This window comes from Phyllostomus discolor, chromosome 15 (genome assembly GCF_004126475.2).
Source record: "Phyllostomus discolor isolate MPI-MPIP mPhyDis1 chromosome 15, mPhyDis1.pri.v3, whole genome shotgun sequence".
Classification (NCBI taxonomy): domain Eukaryota; kingdom Metazoa; phylum Chordata; class Mammalia; order Chiroptera; family Phyllostomidae; genus Phyllostomus; species Phyllostomus discolor.
This window is the reverse complement of record NC_040917.2, coordinates 22,948,341-22,961,725: the sequence shown is the minus strand read 5'-3', so window position 1 is coordinate 22,961,725 and position 13,385 is coordinate 22,948,341. Positions and strand designations below refer to the sequence as shown.

General features: G+C 46.5%; 1 protein-coding gene across 1 annotated transcript in view; it reads right to left on the bottom strand.

Moving 5' to 3' along the window:
• Positions 1 to 13,385, bottom strand: part of CDC73 (cell division cycle 73) — an 81,768-nt gene that overhangs the window by 42,252 nt on the left and 26,131 nt on the right. The gene's annotated exons all lie outside the window — the stretch shown is intronic.

Here is a 13,385-nt window from a genome sequence, read left to right as displayed (position 1 = left end):
AACCCTGAAGCCCAATACTCCTCAAGGTTAAAGAAACACCCGAAAGTGCATTCATCTAAGAACCACTTCCTGCCAGCCTAGGCACTGAGACGTGAGCTGTGAGGAGACCTACGAACAGAAACCACCATTACGTTGTTGAGACAACACTCCCTGCACAGGGAAAGACATACACCAAACCTTCAAGTACGCAGAAAGGTAACCGGGGCACCTGCCATAAAGCACACAACAGGGGATCCAACCTCCTCTGTGCTGCCGAGCGTCAGAAGAGCCTTCGCAGAGACAACGTTCAAGCGAACATCTGAGTGGTGACTAGATGCTAATCTGGAGACATGGGCACGACTCCAGGCAGAGGAACAACTGGAACGATGACCCCAAGGTGGGAAGAAACCATGGCACAAAAATACAGAGGAAGACTGGCATGCACTGATGCCAGAAAGGTAGAAAAAGACAGGGACAGGTAAAACCGCAAGATTTGTGGCAGCTGTTAAGAACGGTGGTTTTTATCCCCAGCAGTGGTGGGAAGCCAGTGAAGACACAGCAATGTCTGGAAAATAGGAAAAAGCACAGGCCGGCTCAAGCCTAGCGGCTTCTGTGTTCTTAGGTGCTGGAAGCGACATGCAGAAGGGACTGCGGAGGGAGACACAGGGGTGGTGTGAGAAGACCGACGATGAGGCTGCTGCCCGGTCCAGGGCAGGTGTGAAACGGTCTGGACCAGAAGAATGCTAGGGATACGAGACAGGAGACCCCAGAGAGGCTGGGAAGGTCAGCGGGCATCGTGCCGTCCAGACACTGCAGGCGAGGGAGCGGAAACACGGGGCCGAGGCGGTGCCAAGGGTCCCAGCCCGGCACTGAGGGGAGGACAGTGCCATGGACCAAGACAGAAGCACCGTGTGAGACCCGACTCACAGGCATAATGCAACGACAGCCACCAGAAACACACAGAGGGCCTGTACAGTGGCACTGAGGGCCTACATGTTACAGCATCGACAACATGAAGGGTTTTAGCTACTACTCCACACACAAGGGAAAGTATGGAAAGTAACTAGAAACAGCATGTGTAATATGAGCTTAAGAATCATTCTTCTGACAAACGTTTTCCAAGTAACGCCTACGTGCCAAGCACTACTCTCCATACAAGGCACAGTGCAGGGCAAGATGGGGTTCTCGCCTTCCGATTCTCGTGTTCCAAGAAATCACCCGAGCATATGAACAGACCAGAGTATTACTCGAAGGATACACTGGGAAGCCTTCCTAAGAAAGTAAACCTTGAAGTGAGATGGGAATGAGGAGGCGCCAGACTTACTAAGCGCAGAGAGGAGGAGGACCCAGGCAAACAACTGCAAAGACAAAGGCCTGGAGGCTGAGAAGAACCTGACAGTTGGCAGAAAAGCAGGAAAAAGCCAGTGAAACAGAACTGTACAAGAACCTTTCTCAAAACCTTTACAGAGCAGGGCGTTGTGGATAGAATTCAGAAGACCCCTAATCTGAATGTGAAAAAACATTTTACAATTTTATTTTCACCAACTTCTAACAGAAATTAGCATTTCCATCCTTGGAGAATGTAGGCAACAAACCACAGGACCATGAACAATGGCTGCGACTCTGTCATCAATGGAAATCAGTTCTTTTCATATCACCACCACTACGTGTATTTGAAATAATGCATACTCTCATACTTTAAATTTCTGGCATTTATTAGATTTTTCACTGGGTCTTGCTATGTATTACATTCATAAAGAAGTACAAACTACCATGTCATAACTTGCATTTTAAAAATACCTTGATAACTTTACTTCATTAAAACTGGTTCTGTCATCTTTTGTATTTTATATTACACATTAAAAATATTTGGAGATAAGCCCTGGCTGACGTAGCTCAGTGGATGGAGCGCGGGCTGGGAACCAAAGTGTCCCAGGTTCGATTCCCAGCCAGGGTACATTCCTGGGTTGCAGGCCATAACCCCCAGCAACCGCACATTGATGTTTCTCTCTCTCTCTCTCTCCCCCTCTCTCCCTCCCTTCCCTCCCTAAAAATAAATAAAATATTAAAAAAAAAAAATATTTGGAGATAGGGACTCACAGGGTTCACCAGTCCACCAAAAGGGTCCATGACATAAAAAAAGATTATGAACCTCTAATCTAGAGGAAAAGAGATTCCTAGCAACTAAATGCAACTTTTGGTGCTTGTTTGGACTCTATTTCCAACAAATGAACTCCAAAGAGACATTTTTCAGAAAAATCAAAGAAACTGAAAAATGAACTGAAAGGATACCAAAAAATTATTTATGCTATGTGACATTATGCCTCTGTGGCTAGGTTAAAAAAAAAACAAAACATTCTGTGATTTTTAGAAGTGTAAAGTATGTAGGCACAAAACAGCGGTGTCTGGATTTTGCTTTATGATACTTCAGGAAAACAAGGGATGTGGAACAGATGAAGAAAGAGGGGTTTAAAATGGTAATTACAGAATCTGTGTGATGGGCTGACAGAAAATCATACTAATTACAATTCTCTATGTTTATGTCTGGAGTTTTTCAAAATTAAGGAAAAGGGGGGAGATAAAAGGCATTCAGTAGTTGCTTTTGGAAAAGAAGCCCCTTAAAGAGAGTAAAGGACGAAGAGGCACCGTGGGCTGCAGAACAAGTGAAAGAAAGAGCCCCCTTCTCCGGGCTGGCGGGGGTCCCAGACCAGGAGGCAGGGCTCCATGAGGCTAAGGAGGATGTCCCCTTCACTGTTCGGCTCAGGGAAGACGGGGCCTCACGAGTCCCTGCTCTGGAATCCCTCGTATCTCGTTGAGTACGCACTCCCTGCCTGACAGCACTGGCCGCCGAGAGAAAACAAACTATTTCTCCTTATTCAGCCGCCTTTGACCAAGTTAGCCTATCTTGGCGCCAGAAACAGCAATAGTTTAGAAGAAATAGTAAGTTACAGTCCTGAGCGAACAGGCGCTGATGAAGCTCCAGCCTCACTCCGAGGAACACCCGACGATTCAGAAGAACAGTGTGGGAGGAGGAGGAGGGAGAGGGGGAGGAGGGAGGCTGGGTCGGTGCAGACACACAGGAACGACGTGGAGACGACGCGGAATGACGCAGGCCGGCGCCTCCGTCTTCAGGACAAGTAAGAAGGGGAGACTGCACGGGGGGCAGCGCCGTATTCAGGCAGCTGGACTGCACCGGACGTTCCCGGTTGTCACAAACAGCTGACTCAAAAGCAACCCTTTGCATCCGTGTGCCGGAGGGCCGCCCACCCGTCCCGCTCAGCACACGTAAGCAGAAACACTGCCGAGGTCTGCACTGGCAGGAAGGTGGCTTCCCTGCCCTTACACTGTCCTGCTCCCCTCACCCGCCACCAAACTCCGCAGGCTCCCCGTCTTTGCGAAGTGCTCCCTCAGCCTGACTGCGGGGAAAGAGCCTTGTAACGTCGTTCTCCAAACACCGGGTGCCGCTGGACTCGCCGCCTTCTGCCCGGGACTCCCAACAGCAGGGACACGCTCGCTCTTCGGGCTGCTCCACGACCACGAAGCGGGTGGCAGCCCTCTGGGCCGCCGGCACCAGGCTGCGCGACTGTGAGTGGGCTTGGCGGTCTACAAGCAGACCCGACACCAAATCCACACGTGATGCCACGCGGCTGCCACACTGAGGCGTGTTTTTGTAGCATCTACCGCACTGTGACCTTTACACTGGTGCCTGGAGCTTTAAAACATTACATGAGCTTTTCAAAAACACTAATAATGGCTCAAAGTTCAGAAATGAATCAAAAGTGTATCAATGATATCTACTACATTTAATCCAGATTTTTAAAAAGTTCCCCAACTCCAATAACTAAAGTTTTAAATGTTTTCCATTGAAGTAACTGAAGGGGGAAAAGCCTGACAATATATACCAAAGTTTTTGATAAATTATAACGTACCCACAAATTTACTATCAGAATGGTTATGATAGTTCTTTGTTAAAACTCAACAGTTCCTAAAGACATTATTATTTTATACAGTGTTTTAAAATAAATTAGTAAATTCTATCATATTAAAAGCTGAGTTTTGGGGTTTCCTGATAAAGAAAACTAAATGCCTTCTACATAATAGCAGTTCATTTTTTTTTGAAAAGTTGAGGACCTGCTTAATTTTAGTTCTCAGGTTTGATATATTAAAACATACAAAAATCTGATTCCAGGATGTTTATGGCAACACATATAAGATAGTGACGACAAAAAGACACTGTAAGAAAATTGAAGAACCTAAAAATATCAAATTTAGGGAAGTCAATAATTAGACTGATAGTGCTCAAAATTCATTCAGTGTTTGAAGATGAAAATAAAAAACTGAATTATTTCTGACTCAAATTGTAATTTGTAAAAGTGTCAGACTGACTTGATATCAAAATAATTGTGCTTGATCTTACACACTATTGCAAAAATCTAAATGTAAAGATTTTTCATGACAACAAAAACTACAACAACCTCAACAGGAGACACTTATCTGAGTTCTACGATATGGCTTTTGTCTCCAATTAAAATAAAAATCTGTAAGAACTTTAATTCCTCAGTATTACAAATGAATGTATCTTTGATTTATTCACAGTAAAATGCTATTCTAAAATTTCAAATAAAATTTAGTTTCATTCAGACCAGAAGCAGTAAGAGTTTAAAACAGATACTTAAAATAAAAGTGGGAACAGTCACTCACAGAGGAACATGAGAAGCAGGAAAGACAAGAAGAACAACACTAAAAGAAACATCCATCAAGAAAAAGACCTGGAAAAAAATCAAAACTTAGAATTAAAGATCAAATGAGGTCTGGCACAGTGAGGGTAAGGGGGAGGGATGAACTAACTAGACAATCCAATGAATAATTACAGAAATACTAAGATAACTAAGAAAATAAAATTTGGATGTTGAATTTATATAGAAGATTTGAAATTCACTGAAGATTTAAACCAATCTATGAAGACCTAGAACTTGAGACAGCAAACTAAAACTCTGCCAACAACAGCCAGCAGAAAAGTATCCATCAAGGAAATACCTAAACACCAATTAGAGCATGTTATCAAACACAGTAGGCTGTTTTTCATATGAATGAATTAGAATCGTCTATCATTAAATAAAAGGAAATAATCTTTTTTCCTCAAAGCAATGAAAAACATATATAAAATCGTATATGTGCTAAAAAAATTGGTGGTTAGTCTACCAAGACACTGAGAAGGAGTTAGAATTTAAAAGTGGTGAAACACATTCAATACTGGTAATAATTTTGTTAAAATTAAAGGGATTCAAATTGTATTGATGAAGGTACACAGAAATTAGAAGTTATACTGTATGTACTTCGTCCAAGAGACTGTTAAATTCAAAGGAAATTAGTTTGTTGTTGTGCATGAGTCATATGTAACTACAGCATTACAAATGGACCTGCAATTAAAAGAGTATATACAATCAAACTGCAATTTCATGGCACAAATTTTCATCACGTAATTAACAAAATACCATTATATTTCCTAACTGGTTTGTCTTATCCTATTCTCTTATTTTTTTTAGTTTATCAATTTTAGGCAGAGGGGGAGGAGGGAGGAAGGGGGGAGGGAGGAAGATCGATGTGTTGTTGGACTTGTTACGCAGTCACTGGTTGACTCCTGCACGTGCCCTGACCAGGGGCTGAACCCACCACCTGGTGCTCGGGGACGATGCTCTAAACCAACCGAGCAACCCTGCCAGCGCTTTTCTATCCTTAGAATGTGGTCATATTGGACCACTCTGAAACAAGACGATGCTAACATTATCATTAAAAGTTATTACACAATGGTTTTTGGGTTACTTCTGATCTAAGTACCTGAATAGTTCTTTCTATGCTTCTTTCAAAAATAAGCCTCAGGAGTTTCACAATCACAGCATTAATTGCGTGATCACTGGTAGACTAACTTTAAAAGATACGTTACAGATAATATCAAAATCACTAAAATATTTTTTACATTGTTTTTTAGAGAATCTTTTAAGTTTATTTGAGCCAAACTGATGACATACACCTGGAAGCAAGCTTTCAAATGCTCCTGCTAAGGTGTGCGTATATTTTAGAATTTTAGATAAACTCTTTAATGAAGTTTAACCTAACTTCACAAGCCTAAACTGAAGGGAGTTTAACTATAGCTTTACATCAAACATATACACTGCACAATGGATTTTCATTATATTTAGTTTTTTTTAATTTGTATTGAATTTATTAGGGCAATGGATTTTCAGTAAATCTAGTAAGACACATAAACTTTTACTTAATACGCATTAAAATTTCCTAATACCTATGAACAGGTGTTCTGTTGCCATAATTCACTTTTCTTGAAGTGTATCAGCACCAAAATGCTGCTCATGGCCCTGGCTGGGTGGCTCAGTTGGTTGAAGCGCTGTCCCTGACACCAAAAGGTTGCAGGTTAGATTCCCCTGGCAGGTGCACATGGGAGGCAACTGACTGATGTTTCTCTCAATCGATGTGTCTTTTTCTCTCCCCCACCCCCCCTGGCTTCCTCTCTCTCTAAAATCAATAAACATATCCTTGGGTGAGATTTCTTTAAATCGCTGATTATGCTGACAAAATATCAGGATAAAATGAGACTTTATTGTCTCTTACCACAAAGAAAGTCCCAGTATAAGGAGATTAATACCCACCTATCTAAGTAAGTGTCCACACCAAATACTACCAACTTAACAAAATGGTGTTTTCTGTCCAGTGCAAAAAGTTTACAAAACATTGTTTAATGTAAACACATTTCTGCAGTAGCTGTCACAATGAATTGCGTGGGACGACTAAAGAGTACCGAAAGGAACAACACTAACCAAGGTACCCCTGCACACATCTAAACCCCTAAACGAACCCCAGAGGAAGTTACCACGACACCGCTCTCCAGATGCGAAAGCCATCTCTCCTACAAAATAAGGACACGAGACAGTGTTTTCTGGGACGGCAGCCACGCGGCCTCCCAGCCTCCGTGCTGCGAGGGAAGCGCTGCGGACCTTTCAACAAGAGCATCACGGGCTCTCACGGTAGGGTCCACGAAGGCCGTGGGGCGGCCACTGAGAGCCCCTCGCAGGTGGAGAGACTCTGCGGGATCCCTGACCCGAGGGTCACAAACACTCCCTTGAGCCGCTGCCCTGTTACCAGCTGGAACTTGACGCAGAAGGAAAAGGCTGAGATGGACCAACACACCGGGAACACAGGTGTGCTTCTGGAACGCGCAGTCACCCACCCTGTGACCCCCGGTATCGAGGCGTCGTCGACTACACTGACGGCCCTGGGAGGATTAGGAACTTCCCAGCGCTGCCGGACGCTGCCTCAGGACAGCCCACAGAGGCACGTGGACTGCCTACAGATTCAGTGGCGTACGACAGTCGCCTCTGGGCAGCCATCATTTCGCATCTTCTGCCTGGGTCCCGTTGGGTGGAGCTGGAAGAGTGTATCTCATTGCGAGCAGGTGCGGAAACAGAGCCTCTGGAAAATGGGGACCACGTTTAATGAGGAGCTGGGGATCCTTTCATCGTAGCGCACAGGATCCCACTGCTGAAAGCCGGAGAACATTCAATAATGCCCTGCCTCTTTGAACAGAGAGAGAAGAAACAGACACGAAAGGCAATGGTTTCTTTGTTTCCTTGAGGTACATCACTATCAGTAAGAAAAACAAAGATAATGAAAACTATGAACTTATTAAGTGTGATATTCTCCATGGACAGTCAGGACCACCTTGTACTGCTAGTGAGCCTAATGGAAAGGGTCTAACGACTGTCTCCCCGAGTCTTCCAACCTGTTCCAGCTGGTCGAGATACTGAAGAAAATAAGGATGAACACAACGATTTCCAGAAATCAAAGAGCCGCTGTCTTACTGGCAATACACTGAAGATGGTGCGACAATCACGACGCGGCTTCCAGAAATGAGTGCTAAGAGGTCATTCAAGCAGTTTTTTGCCCGATCCCACCAACACTGTGCTGAAGGGCCAGAGGTTTGGGGAAGGAAACCTCTGCTCATCCACTAATCAAGAAGGCAGTACAAGGATGACAGTAACGACAGTAGTGAAACTCAGAGATTTCCTTGACTGAGAAGGATGAAGGACTGAGAGGGCCTGAGCTAGTAGCTGGCAACAAACAAGGGGAATTTGTAAGACATGAAGCCCAATGTGCTGCAATCGCCAAACGTTTGACGTCTCTCACCTCTGAAGAACTGAATCCAAATCCAGATAGAGAAAAGCCTCCTGTAATGCTCTAGAATTAGAATACGCCATTTTCTTTGAAGGGAGTTCCACATTATGCGGATTTGATGGCAACACATTGAAAGCTGCTCATGCGGTGAGAGCTGGGAGCAAGAGCACCTTCTGTCCGTCACAGTGAGCCCCAGAGAAACGCCGGCCTGTAGGCACCGGTGTGCGGACAGACACCTCGCTCTGCACCCAGGCCCCAGCGAGCAGGCCAGGGTGTGGCAGCACGCGGTCGCCTCCCGAGCTTTAGGCTGCGCCCAAGCATCCAGACCAACAGGAACTTTTCGGCCTGTGCTGCACACGTCACTCCTGAGCAGCCCGCACGCGTGCCCCCGTCGTGTTCCCATCCATCCTCGGCCCGCTCCCGGGTCCGCTGCACTTTACAACAGGAGGGGAGGCAGGCCAGTGCAGCAGGTTGCTAAGCAGCACGCCTGGAAACCAATGATCCCATTTTAGGCTTTCAAGCAACAAATGAAAGATTACTTGTTCTGACTACCAGACACCTCTTTTTAAATAAAGGTTAAAAACAGTCAGAAACTCCACCTGTTGGCCTCCCTGTGCTGGGAAAAGTGTCAGTGGTAGCTGGAAGGCTGGGCAGTTGTACTGTGACCTGTGAAGTTTTAACGTGTTAAGTAAAAGTATCTTGTATGACAAAATCAATCCATCAGTAAATACAATGACACGGCCACTGACAGAAAGGTACAGTGACCTTCTCAACTTCCTGAGCTGCACAGTGAACGGAAGAGCTGGGATTCAAAGCCAGGGCCGACCATCCACAGTGTTTCCAACTGCTTCACTGCTCTCGAACAAGCAGGCACCGCCTGTGCTCAGACCAGGACTCCAATGGGAGGGCCAGGGGCCCCAGAAGGCGGTGCGCAGGAGGGCAGCAGGATGGCTAAAAGGCGTCGGGCCGCGAAGCCTGGGGCGACAGGAGAGAAGACCCCTCCTGGCAGGGGCAGCGTCCACTTGCTCAAGGCTGCACCCACCGCGGTGGGAGACTCGGGGCTCAGGCTCGAAGAAGCAGCTGGCCACCCAGGCTGCCCGTGTGACGTGCCCAGGCTGCCCAGGCAGGCAGCATCGGACACTGGGGAAGAATGCTCCTGTGCACACTCGTAAAACCTACACAATAAGCGGTGTTCTTCCGCATCTTCCTACCTGTCCTGCTCTCCCCACCAGGATGGTAAATGGACATCTGGGAGCAGATGTGCTTTCCTGACGTCCTCGAGTCAACCCCGGCTCAAACTGCAGGCCTCACTCCCACGTTCAGGTCCCCCTGAACGGACCAGTCCGACTTCTACAAAGCCCCCCAGTTTCAGGTCCCCGTGGCACGATGCACCCCCACACTGAGCACAGCCACAATTTTCTCAGAGGGGCTGAGGCGTCTCTCTTCCAAGGGACCCTGGACGAAGTCCATGAGAACGTGCCGGTCTTTCGTCTCTGCCTCCCAGGGCCCGGCGCAGCGCTCGGCCTGTCAGCAGCCCTCCGCGAGTGTGTGTGCCCCACGGCGCCCTCCCGCTCCGAGCAGACGCCGACACGACGATCAGCACCTGAGCAGAATGAAAAGACGCTGCAGCACAGGGCGCAGGGAGGTTGCTACAGTGCGCATTGCTGCTTGAGAACAGAAGTTCGTTAAGAGACTGAGACTCCGGATCCTTCTGGAAAGTAAAGGTTGACGGTGATACAGCACCACTAGCACAGACACTGAAAATCCACCCAAGTTTACTTACTACTAGAAAAATGGTTCCCCAAAGACGTATCAGAACTACTGCCCGTAAGAGTCAACTCAAATAACAATCTTAAAGGAAAGCTGTAGAGCTGCCCAATCTCAGAGTGCACAACGTCTCCTCAGAAGCACGCAGACGGCAGGATGATCCATGGGCAGTGGGGGCATGCAGCGGAACGGGGGCCTGGCGCACCGGGCCCCACCGCCGCGCCAGCTGGAGCAGGAGGCTGAAACGAAGGCGTGCTGGATTCAATGACCAAACCCTTACGGGTCGGCGATTCACCACCTCTCATCTCATGGGCCTCGGAAGTGAATTGCTAAAGTTCTGTGGAACACCAAAAACTACGCCTTTTGCTGATCTGACACAAAATAGGTGTAATTCTGAATATCCACACCAGAGGACTGTTGTATTGGCTGTTGTCACTTTGTTACTTGACAATGTAAAGGGAAAAAGGTCAGTGCCCCTGGCTCAACAGTCAGGTGGTGCATATTTTAAACATTCTTGCAGCACACCGACGGAGTGTCACTGTTACAGATGACAAAGGGTGAACTCTGACCCTATTTTCCTATTCCCTCTCCAGCCGAACCACAGCGAAGTTCCTTGCTACTACCTAACAAAGAAAGGTCTTCATCAACCCCTCTCATTTCCTGAACTTAATTTTCATTAAAGCACAGGCAGGTGGCATTTTCTTAGGTAACATGGCCCCCTTCATAAAAGGAATCCATGAAAATATACTCTGCCGTCCCTGTACTAAATGGTTTCTACTCTCCACGCGTAGCTCCTAAGACGGCTTCCCTTACACTGACCCGGGGCAACAGGAGGTCTCCCCAGTGTTCCCGACAGGAGGGAGGAAAAAGGCAGACGAAGGATAAGCAGGCTTGGGAAAGCAGGCATGCTCTCGATTAATCTATTAAAAATGATGACTAGTCGAGTATTCTTAAACACTCTAGAACCCAAGTAGCACCCTTTGGAACAGGCACCCAGCTGAGAAAAGCCCTCCAACAACCCTTCCACACTCCTGCCTCGGCCTCTGGAACCTTTACCATGAAACGCATTTCCTGACCTCAGTCAAAATTAACCAGTGACCCAACTACGTCAACGTGTGACTAACTATAAAGCCACCTGGGCTTCTGTTCCTATAATATACTTGAGTAAATTATTACCTTTGTGAAATACTAACCAAATATTACCAACACCCTGGCTAGGCATGAATTTCTATAAATCTCAACTTATGATTCTAATGAAGTCTTTTATTATCAAAACACACACCTTTTCTCTACAACACATCAGAAAAACTCATTTGTGTAAAAATTTTCTAGCCATCTGCAGGAATCAATTTATTAATTTAGTCTTATATCTCTAATAGAACTCTGGTGTCTGGAACTTAGTCATACAGATCAGCCGTAATGCAGACTGATTCTAATTTTAGTAATTTTGTATGTCAACTCGGCGTATCAAAATCCTGAAGAACAATGGCAACAAAATGAGCTGCACATAAATTAGAAAGAAGTCGCATCTGTGTAACACATTAAGCCTTTAACAGACACTTAACTACTTTGTATGTCTGGGTGGGTATCATAAAAGGAACTTTATTAGTTGGAGAATAAGGCAAAAAATTAGTGAAACTCGTAAGCTCACAAGTACATAGTAATTCCAGAAGAAGAGAAAGGGAGGGAAAAAAGCAGCACAGGCTTGAGGTTTAACTTTTTAAAAGAAACAACTGTCAGAGTCACTTCAAGGCTTTCCAGTCCACACTCCGTAAGCACCCGTAGGAACTGCTGAAATAAGCCAGGCCACAGGCCGCAGAGACCCAACGGGGCACTGAACTACTGAAGCGCGGGCGGTCTGACCGCTCTCAGTCCTTCGGAGGCAGCCCTCGACAACGTCTCCCTGGGGCTGCCCCGTATCATCGCTCACCACCGCCGTGCTCGGCTCGCCTCTCTTGTCAGCATGTTCAGGGACAACGTCTCTGACGAGGACGCGGCCGTATCATTCCCCCACTGCTTAATCAAGAGGCTGCCCTTGGATTTGAGAAAAATTGTTCTGTAAAAAGAACCACTATCAAAACTATCACCGATTTTACAATTTGCATGGAAACTCAGTAATGAAACCAATTTAATGGCATTTCATATGAAGCAAAAGTAAGAACAATACCTGCAGACTTACTTTCATGGCTACCACCGGAAAACAACCCCATTTCCCCACTGATCCACCTGGGGAGCAACCAGTAGGCGAGTCCCGTCCCCAAGAACGTCAGCAAGCGAACCTTCGCAGACCCACGGTAGCTCTAACAGACCCCAGTCACTCCGTGGAGGCAGGAAGGATGCGCTGGATGTTAGAAGACGGGCGTGTCGGACCGCCCACCCCTCGCCCTCACTCACTGGACACTGAGACGCTGGCCCTCCCGCTGGGCCTCAGTCGTGGTGGCCTCTGCGTTGTCTTCTACGGACGCTCTCCTGCCAGGCCTCTGCTCACCGGCCACCTCCCCGGAGACACCGCCCCACCGACGCCGCCCTCACTCCTCCCCCTGGAGCAGCCCTACCTGTCTCGGCCCCGGATGCAGTCCCAGACACCAGAATAAGGTGTCACACGGTGCCGAGTGAGTGAACGAGTACACGTACAGGTTCAAAGTTATGAAAATAAATCTGGCGACAATTTAAAAACAGCTGTGCCATCAGCAGAATATCTAATCCTCAGTTCCACGGGAAAAAGAAGAAAGTCAACTTTTAATATTAGCGTCTCCACAGGTAAGTGCTATTTCTGGAAATGAGTAGAGCACGGCAAGATACACCTCACTTGTGAGCAGTCAAAGCGAGTGAAGGACCACTCCCTGTCCCTGCGTCCTCAAAGGTCTGGTGGCTCCCAAAACAAAGCTCGGCATCCGTGTTTCAAATGTGCGGTGCTCTAATTAATGCACATACCAAGTGTTTTAAAGTCTAAAAGGTGTGATGATCTATAACATAAGTATGCAAAATGAGGTTAACAGAATTCCTGCTCTATGTCACCATGTCCTATCACTAAAAATTAAGTGTTAAAAAACATATACGGCTTAGAGATTTCAGATTGTGAGTTAATGAAACAAAACAGAAGGATTGCTAAAAGTGAGCCAAAGGCTTACAATCACGGGCATTTGAGTATTTGTAATAAGCAAGGCATCAACACTGCACTCTGTCTTTCTAAGACCGTAAGGTATCATGGCAAGAAACTCTCCAAGCTGGACCTTGGCCCCCTCCCTGGCTTTAAAGCCTCTAACCAGGTAGCACCCTACCTACCTGCAGCTAATCACAGCAGATGTAAACACACTCAACTCAGTCAAAAAGAAAAAAAGCAAAGAAAAATAAGGACACCCATGAGTAAATAACCACCACACAGACCTAGTGACACGACTGGCCACCAGTGACCGTTTCAAAGGAAGCCACTGAAGAGCAAAGGCTTCTCC